An 8285-nucleotide genomic window follows, 5' to 3' on the forward strand; every position below is an offset into this window, starting at 1 on the left:
CTCAGCCCATGGAGCGCATTTGCCGGTTTGGGTTTTATACCTGCTGAAGGAAGGAACATTTCACGGTTATTAATGAAAGTGATAGCGATCCCGTGTGTGTTTATCTTGGATTATGTGGTCGTTATAAGATGAAGCACCCAGGCTGTCGGTCTGCGGCTGATGCGAGAGCAGGCGAGTCTGGACGAGGTGCTTGAGGAAAGGTGTCGGGTGTAAACCCCGTCTTCAAACAACCAGGCCGCATTCCAGGCTGCAGAGCCACGGCCGTGTGCAGGGCCTCGTCCGGGGCCTGGAGGAGGATGAAAGTGCGGGCGTGTGCGCTTTAGGCTCATAATGAGGGTGAGGCTTGCGGGCACGCTCACTTGGCAGCTTCGGCACTTCCTGCAACAGTTCTCATCTTTTTTTCTCTTTTTTTTTATCCAAAGGCTGCTCTAAAGACAAATATTTTTTGTTAAACTGCTGGTAGTTCACTTTCTGCAGGAACCGTGCAATTAATCTTGTTTACATTAAAGAGACAGGTTGCCTTTGTCAGCTTTCCTGAGCTATAATTAATGAAGATCAAAAATGTTACAAAGACATAATATTGAGCTCAATGCAGATGTGGCCAAGTCACAGCTGCACCCAAGAGAGGAGAGCGGAAAACCAGCATCCCGCGTCAGAAAGCGCAGGTCCCTCCTCCCCAGCCTCCCTGGCCGGTCTGCTGAGGGACATGGCTGGGCGTCAAACGGTTTTTAATGCCCCTACAATTAGGCTTTAAATGCACTTGGAGGCAGGTGCGTGTCTCCTCACTCAGCTCAAGTCGTCCAGGTGTGTGGGGCTGTGGCCCCAAGGCTTGGAGTCGGGGAACTTCAGTCGGAAGGCAGTGGCCTCGGGGCCTGGTGGAGTCATGGAGCCCATGGTGGGGGCAGGACGGGGGGCTCTATTTAGAGCCCTGGTTGGATAGCCCTGTTGTTAGGAGATGAGATGACCTCCAGGTATCACCAAGGCCCTGCCGTGACCCCGACATGCCAGCCTGGGGACTCAGACCTCTGGCTCCCAGAAGACAGCTTAAAAGGGACCCCTCTGCCCATAAACAAAGAACATGGCTTCCACCCGGCTCATGGAGCCGCGGTCAGCAGCCGCTGGGAGCCCACCAGCAGCACCCTGCCACAGGCCAGGCTCTCAGCACAGCTGGAGGAACCAGGGCCTGTGGGCTGTGGGGACCTGGGCTGAGTCACTCTGAAATGGTTCAGAGCTGACCCATTTCTTCAGGTCCCAACTGCAGAAGTCCAGACGAGAAGGAAAACCCAAGAAAAATCGTAAACAAAGTGCATCAGCCGCTTCAGTCGTGTCCAACTCTGTGACACCATGGACAGTAACCTGCCAGCCTCCTCTGTCCATGGGATTCTCCAGGCAAGAATACTGGAGTGGATTGCCCTGCCCTCCAGGGGATCTTCCCGACCCAGGGATCGAACCAAGTCTCTTATGCCTCCTGCATTGGCAGGTGGATTCTTCACCACTAGCACCACCTGGGAAACCCCATAAACCAAAGATTTTCAGCAAATTCTGGTGATACACGACAGGAAGGAGTCAGGCAGGTGCCCTCCTCATGGGTCTACGAGGGAGTATGAGCATGCAGCCCCCACCGGCCCCAGGCTGTGTCTCAGCTGCCCAGGAGGGCTGGCAGGGGTCCGAGCCCTCAGATCTGAATGTCGGGTGCACGGCCGGCAGGCGGTAGGCAGAGGACTGGCTGAGGACAGGGTGATCTCAGTGCAGCGGGAACACCCAGTATTCACAACCAGGCTTCGTTCTCACCTGAAACTAAACCAAAAGTCACGTCCGGGTGTAAAGGAGCAGTGCCAGTGCAGGTGTTCCTCACACACCTTCTCCCGCCCTTCATCCCTCATAACTTCACTTTCTGGAGTTTACAAAGACATCATCAAACAGGCATAACAATGATCACTGCACAGTACTTATAATAGTGACAACTGGGAGCTGACCTGAAGGTCAGATACTAGGGCACCGGCTGATTTAATTATGGCACATTGTACTGTGAAATAGTTCAGATCCATTAAAAAGAATGTGATCTGAGACTAATTAAGGCCACAGAGAAGGAAGAAGATAAACCATGAGCAGCATGTAAACGCTGCTATCCTAACTTCAATTCAAAGATATCTATGTCTGTACAAGTAAAGCACAAAGAGAATGCATCAAAATGAGTGATTTATGATTTTTATTTCCTCTTTGTATGTTTCTTTTATTTCTAATTTTTTCATAATTGGAAACAATTCCCCAAATTGAAAATAGCCTGCATTCATTAGCATTTATTGTGCACCAAGCACTGTTGTAAGCACTTTAATCCTTGCATTCTGAGTACGTCCTATTCATATCGTAGTTTTACTAATGAGCCAACCACAGTGCAGAAATGATTAAATTATCTGCCCAGAGTCCCACAGCTTGTAAATGATGGAGCCACACCTGGGACCCAAATCCTTCCCGCACAGGGACAGTTTGCTTTGAAGGAACCCCCACCTCACCCACAGAGGAAGTAATAGCCACATTAGGGTAGAGACAGAAGTGTGTGGGCTTCCCTGGTGGTCCTGTGGGTAAGACTCTGAGCTCCACCAGAGGGGGATGGATTCCATTCCTGCTCGGGGGAACTAGGATCTCCCATGCCATGTGGTGTAGCCAAACAAGCCAATAAAGAGGCAGTAGTGTGGGCCCTGTAACCGAGATTCTCGTGGTCACAGACTGCTTTAAGTTTTATCAAAGCAAACACACTTCTTCAGAGCAGAGGCAGGTTTGCTAGCTGTGGCTGGATAGTAACTGCCCGTGTGTCGCCAGGTAACCTCAGTCCATACGGGTTCCAAGTTTAAAACTCTCCCACGTACATCCATCCCGTGCAAGGCCCCGAGGAGAGACAGGTGGGGACTCCCGTGCCCCCAGCTCAGACGTGAGGGGAAGACGTTCGCGCCAGGCCACAGGTCTCAGCCGGGCTGCTCTGAGTACAGCTGCCTGCAGGGGACAGAGTGCCCACCGGTCCCACTCAGCCTGGATGAGCTGGGACCATGACTGTGGCCTCGGAGGAAGGAGGTGCTGGGTGGCGATAAGACAGCAGCACCAGACAGATGGACAGACCGGACAGACACCCCAGCAGGACTCGGGCTCCTGCAGCATCAGCCAAGGAAGCCAAGGCTGTTCTGCTCAGAATCAGGGCGCACAGCGGCAGTCCACCCAGGCCTGGGGCGACTCCTCACATCCCCACGAGCGGCTGCCTGTCTCAGTCGGTGATGCCACCACCTCCAGAGTCTCTAAAAGGACCGTCAAGACTGGGACACTGACCCAGCTCCTCGCCTCGGAGCAAGGACAGGCTGGGACATGCATGCACATGGGGAAATTGCAAGCGACTCTGTTTCACATGACGTGTAGCTTAACCCCACAGGGATGAGCCAGACAGGGACAGGGGGATCTGGCTTGGCCCATGGGGCTGTGACCTCCCTCCATCCCCACAGCCTCAGGGGACTCCTGGCTGACCCAGGAGAACCTCTGCCGGGTCACCTAATCCAGCGCCCATCCCTGAACAACGGGAAGAGTATGAAAAATGACTGCTCTCAAACTGGCAGAACAAGCCCCTGAGTCTGACAGGAAGGAAACAAGTTTACAAGCTCCTGGCTTCATGCTGGGACTCGACGTGGGGGCAGCTAGACTGCATGTGGGGGCACCTCCCCTCCAGCACTGCCCCCACCCGCCCTGGCACCATCCACCTCTGCCCCCAGCCCGGCTGCACCCAAGTGTTCACAGCAGCTGGACTGAGACAAGGATGTTCACAGCAAACAAACAAACACCACTCACCTGCTGGGGGTCTTCTCACCCCTTCATCCTCAGGGGTCTTGGGAATCCCAGGTGTCAGGCATCAGGGGAGCTGGCGCCTCGTCTGAACAAGAGGGACTAGGATACACTGGGACCAAACACTCCCAAATCTTCAAAGGGCTGGGGGTGGGGAGGGTCATGGCAAAGACCCACCAAGGGAGGCCAGGGGATGCCGACTCCATCACCCCAACTCCTAAGCCTCATCCGGCCCCAGGGACAGCTATCTGGATCTCATGGGACTCGAAGTTAGATGAAACCAAGTCTACATTGAACTGACTTGGCCCTCGGACCTACCTTGCTCCAGCCACCCTACCCTCTCCCTGTGCCCCCAGGACCCTTGGCAGAAAGAGAAACAGACCTGGTTTGGTGGGCCGTGGCTCTGCCACCTCTGTCTGTGTGACCTCAGGCAAGCTGCTCACCCTCTCTGAGCCTCCACTGGCTCAGTGAGTCAAGTGGGGTCCCTTAAGTGCCAAATTCCGACTCTGGGGGATGAAATGAAGCGAGTGCACGAGTGAGTCTGAGTCCAGGCCACTTGGCCCTCCCCTCACCCTGCACAAAGGCTCCAGTCCCCAAACACAGGTGCCCGAGGAAACCCACAGAGGTTTCTCTTTGCCCTTGTGGTTTCCGCCAGTTGCTGGCTTACGGCGCTGCGGCTTCCCATCACCAGAACCTCCAATCTCCAAGAAGAGAGACATTCCCACAGTGCCCTCACCCGCTGGGACCAGGCTGCCCACCCCGCCTGGCTTCCCTGCTGGCTTGTTTCCCTGCCGGACACGCGTTCATCCCCCTGCTGGGTGAGGGCCCCAGACAGCTCAGGGCTCTGTGGAGGAGGGGCTTATGCTAGAGCAGGGCTCTCTGCACTCACCGTCTGTCCAGGGAGCCTGGGAGGTGTCCTCAGGCTTCCCTGACGTTTCCCTCCTGCCAGCCTTCCCTTCTCCAGGCTCACAGCCGGTGTGGGGACGGCTGCAGGGTTGCTTGGGGAGCCAGAACCCACAATCGCATATCTGCAGTGACCAACAGGCCATGGACACAGTGAGGAAGGGGCTAGATGATGAAGGGGTGCTGTGATGAAGGGGCAGGTTAAGGAAGGGGTGCGGGAAAGCCTCCCACAGGTGAACGTTCTATGTGCTCGGGTAGAGGCTGTGTGGAGCAGACCATCCAACTCGCCACCTGCACGCTGGAAATGAGTGGGATTTGCTGTGAGTTAATTGCACCTAATAAAGCTGCTCGCTTTTTAAACTGCAGTCTCAACAATAAGAACATAAGAGTCAGTGCTGTGAACCAGAACTATCAGCCACTGTTCTGACCACACACGAGAGTCTGATCATTTCTAACCCTGCCTCCACTGTTCCTGTGCACGCGGGGCCCACACTTGGTGACTGGGGGCCCTGACTCCCTCCCCTTAACCTGGTGAAGCCCAGGGATGTCGAGAGCCCGAGTACACACCTCTACGCCTCCCTGCACTAGGAACCCCTCTTCGTTGTCTGGGCTCCAGGCCTCAAAGGGAGGCACCAGGGCAGCGGGCTGGGCATGTGGGTGTCTGGGCCCTACCCTCGCCACCCCCTCCCCTTCAGGCCACTGTCAGGAGACCCCGGAGGCTTCTGCCACCCAGGTGGGAGCTGCCTAATTTACCAGGATAACATCCTGGAGTGGGAGCCAGCTGAGGTTCCCTCGGGGTGAATAGTAACAGCAGTGGCTCAGCTCCTTCTTGCTGCCTCCTGCTGGTGCTGATTTAGAAGCTAATGATTCTGGTGCCAGTGGATTATTTCCTTCAATTTCCTCTACTTAATGGATCTCTTACATCAAATTAGTGTCTCTCATTTGGCTGGTGTGGTTGGGATTCCAGGGTCTGTGTCCACAAATGGTCTACTGCATCCTTGACTTGGTTGTGCTGTTGAGCTGAACTGCTGTGGCCAAGGACCACCTTCCAGGGCTCCAGGCACAGCAGAAGCTGGACTGGCAGGGGCGGGCATGGGGCGGCTTGTTGGGGGTGGGGGAAGGGTGGGCTGGGAGGGTCATCTTCCCAACACCGCTGAGCAAAGGACAGAGGACAGTGAGCGGGAGGGAGACCTGCACAGGGGTCCCTGGGCACAGAGCGAGAGCACTACTCCACTTCCTGAAACACAGTGCAGGAGATGGCTCACAGTCCACTGCTAAGACAGGAGGTGAGAGTAGTGACCCTGAGCTGCTGTCCCTCCTCCTTGCTCTCTGCCTTTGCAGGGTGTCCTCCCTTCTCTGGGTCTAGGGCGGCCTTTCTGATCTCCCCACACACGATACCCAACAGCACCCACAACTTACTCCCTTTGTTGTTCAGTTGCTAAGTCCTGTCTGACTCTCTGCGATCCCATGGACTGCAGCACACCAGGCTTCCCTGTCCTTCACCATCTCCCAGAGCTTGCTCAAACTCATGTCCATCAAACCATCTCATCTTCTGTCACCCCCTTCTCCTCCTGCCTTCAATCTTTCCCAGCATCAGGGTCTTTTCCAATGAGTTGGCTCTTCCCATTAGGTGGCTGAAGTATTGGAGCTTCAGCTTCAGCCTCAGTCCTTCCAATGAATATTCAGGGTTGATTTCCTTTAGGATTGACTGGTTTGATTTCCTTGCTGTCTAAGGGACTCTTAAAAGTCTTCTCCAGCACACAGTTCGAAAGCATCAGTTCCTCGCTGCTTAGCCTTCTTTATGATCCAACTCTCACATCTGTACATGACTTGGAAAAACCACAGCTTTGACTATATGGACCTTTGTCAGCAAAGTGATGTCTCTGCTTTTGAATACGCTGCCTAGGTTTGCCATAGCTTTCCTTCCAAGAAACAAGTGTCTTTTAATTTCATGGCTCCAGTCACTGTCCACAGTGATTTTGGAGCCCAAGAAAATAAAGTCTGCCACTGTTTCCATTTTTTCCCCATTTAGTTTCCATGAAGTGATGGATCCGGATGCCATGATTTTAGTTTTTTCAATGTTGAGTTTTAAGCCAGTTTTTCTCTCTCCTCTTTCACCTTCATCAAGAGGCTCTTTAGTTCCTCTTTGCTTTCTGACATAAGGGTGTCATTTGCATATCTGAGGTTGTTGGTATTTCTCCAGGCAATCTTGATTCCAGTTTGTGCTTCATCCAGTCTGGCATTTCCTGTGATGTACTCTGCATATAAGTTAAATAAGCAGGGTGACAATATACAGCCTTGACATACTCCTTTCCCAGTTTGGAACCAGACTGTTGTTCCATATCCAGTTCTAACTGTTGCTTCCTGACCTGCATACAGGTTTCTCAGGAGGCAGGTCAGGTGGTCTGGTACTCCCATCTCTTGAAGAATTTCCCACAGTTTGCTGTTGTTTTGTTTGTTGCTTATTCCCTATCTCAGTGTTTATCTCACGGTCAACCAAATTGTGGGGCATCATCTGGCAGGGAGGGTCTTCCCAGGTAAAGAACCCATCTGCCAAATGCAGGAGACACAAGAGATGTGGGTTCAGTCCTTGAGTCAGGAAGATCTCCTGGAGGAGGAAATGGCAACCCACTCCAATATTCTTGCCTGGAGAATCCGATGGACAGAGGAGCCTGGGGGGCTATAGCCCTTGGGGCTGCAAAGAGTTGGGCATGACTGAGCGACCGAGCACACATGTACACCTGTCAGGCATCGTGTCAATTTGTGGTTCAGCCTAGTCTAGAGGAGATGTTCAATAAGCACTGCATGGGTGGATGGATGGATGGACAGATGAATGTGGATAGACGACCTGCATATTTAATGCTAGAGAGCAGTTGCTATTATGTTTCAACAAAATTTCGTGTTTATATGAACACCCTTGAGGAAGGAAATGGCAACTGACTCCAGTACTCTTGTCTGAAGAATCCCATGGATGGAGAAACCTAGTTGACTACAGTCCATGGGATCACAAAGAATCGGACATGACTGATGCGACTTAGCACACACGCACACACAAGCATCCTAGAAAAACTTGCCTTTTGTAGTCTAAAGCAATGTATTTTAGTTAAAGCAACCTTCCTGATTTTACCCTGGAAATGCTTTCCCTTGATTGTGATAAGGCAATAAAGTAGAGACTTTTTTAAAAGCTTCACCAGGCTTATCAGTTGTTATAAGATCCTTTCAGCTGTGAGGCATTAAGTGAAACAAATGAATAGAACTCTGTAAGCACAGGTCTTACAGTAGGAGGTTTGCACAGCATAACTGCCCTCCTGCTGAACTTTCTGGCTGGATAAATTCTGGCCACATTCAACTCATGAACTTCCTGCTCCAGGTCCAGCCCCACTTCCATCACTGCACACACAACACAGGCTCCTGCTGAATGACCAAGGAGCTTCTAATAAGCCCAAACCGGGGGTGACAATCATAATGGCAATGCTGGTGTGAATTTAGGGACCTTCTGAGGCTATGGCTGTGCACAGCACCTCGGGGACAATTACCGTGGTCGCTGGTCTACACGTAGG

The sequence above is a fragment of the Bos javanicus genome, chromosome 11 (genome assembly GCF_032452875.1).
Source record: "Bos javanicus breed banteng chromosome 11, ARS-OSU_banteng_1.0, whole genome shotgun sequence".
NCBI lineage: Eukaryota > Metazoa > Chordata > Mammalia > Artiodactyla > Bovidae > Bos > Bos javanicus.